The sequence below is a fragment of the Triticum dicoccoides genome, chromosome 4B (genome assembly GCF_002162155.2).
Source record: "Triticum dicoccoides isolate Atlit2015 ecotype Zavitan chromosome 4B, WEW_v2.0, whole genome shotgun sequence".
Taxonomy (NCBI): domain Eukaryota; kingdom Viridiplantae; phylum Streptophyta; class Magnoliopsida; order Poales; family Poaceae; genus Triticum; species Triticum dicoccoides.
Genome location: NC_041387.1, coordinates 331,100,822 through 331,102,680, shown reverse-complemented (window position 1 = coordinate 331,102,680; position 1,859 = coordinate 331,100,822).

Below are 1,859 nucleotides of genomic sequence, written 5' to 3'. Positions count from 1 at the left end.
ATTGTCATATTGCTTTGCATGATCGTAAGATAGCTAGCATGATGTTTACATGGCTTGTCCATTTTTTGATGTCATTTGCTATGCTAGATCATTGCACATCCCGGTACACCGCCAAAGGCATTCATATAGAGTCATATTTTATTCTACTATCAAGTTGTAATTTTGAGTTGTAAGTAAATAAAAGTGTGATGATCATCATTATTAGAGCATTGTCCCATGTGAGGTTATCAAAATAAAGGAGGCCAAAGAAGCCCACCAAAAAAATGTGATAAAAGAAAGAATGGGCAATGTTACTATCCTTTTCCCACACTTGTGCTTCAAAGTAGCACCATGGTCTTCATGATAGAGAGTCTCCTATGTTATCACTTTCATATACTAGTGGGAATTTTTTTTCATTATAGAATTTGGCTTATATATTCCAACGATGGGCTTCCTTAAATGCCCTAGGTCTGTATGAGCAAGTAAGTTGGATGCACACCCACTTAGTTTCTTTTTGAGCTTTCATACACTTATAGCTCTAGTGCATCCATTGCATGGAAACCCCTACTCACTCACATTGATATCTATTGATGGGCATCTCCATAGCCCATTGATATGCCTAGTTGATGTGAGACTATCTCCTTCTTTTTGTCTTCTCCACAACCACCATATTCTTCTATTCCACCTATAGTGCTATGTTCATGGCTCACGCTCATGTATTGCGTGAAAGTTGAAAAAGTTTGATATTACTAAAGTGTGAAACAATTTCTTGGCTAAAATCGGGGTTGTGCAGGATTTGAATACTTTGTGGGATGAAGATGGAGCATAGCCAGACTCTAAGATTTTGTGGGGATAGGTTTCTTTAGCCATAGTATTTTCAGAATACATGATTGCTTTATTAGTATACTTGAAGTATTATAGTTTTTATGTCAATATTAATCTTTTGTTTTGAATCTTATAGATCTGAACATTCATGCCACAATGAAGAAAATGACATGGATAAATATGTTCGGTAGCATTCCACATAAAAAATCAGTTTTTATCATTTACCTACTCGAGGAAGAGTAGGAATTAAGCTTGGGGATGCTTGATACGTCTCCAACATATCTAATTTTTTTGATTGTTCCATGCTATTATATTATCAGTTTAGGATGTTTTATTTGCATTAATATGCTATTTTATATTATTTTTGGGACTAACCTGTAACACCCCGGATGTATCTTTCCATATTTGGAACTCCAACTCTTGCCATTTTCGGCTATGTGTTATGATATTCCCTCCATGGTTGGGTTTTTGTCTTCCGTTTTGCATTTTGTTCATGTCATGCATCTCATATCATGTCATCATGTGCATCTCTTTAGCATACGTGTTCGTCTCATGCATCCGAGCATTTTCCCTGTTGTCCGTTTTGCAATCCGACACTCCCACATGCACCGGCGCACCCCTCTTGTCTCTTTTCATGAGAAGGTGTTAAATGTTCTCAGAATGGACCGAGGTTTTCTATGTGGCCTTGGTACACCACCGGTAGACCACCTGTCAAGTTTAGTTCCATTTGGAGGTCGTTTGATGCTCCAACGGTTAACCGGGTAATCGCAAAGGCCTTTTGAGTGTTGCAGCCCAACACCCTCCAAAACAGCCCAATAACCCATCTAAGTCACTCCCATGCTCTCCGTCGTCAGATCACGATCATGTGGGAGAAAACTACACCCCATTTGGAGTCTCCTAGCTCCCTCTACCTATAAATAAGTGCACCCCGTCCAAATTACGCGTCCCGAAACCCTAGCCCTGCTCCCTCTCCACCGCCGGACGCGTCCGGTCCGCACCGGAGGGCGCTACATGGCCCCGGCCACTGCGCGCCGCCGCCGGCCTGCTAGGCCCGT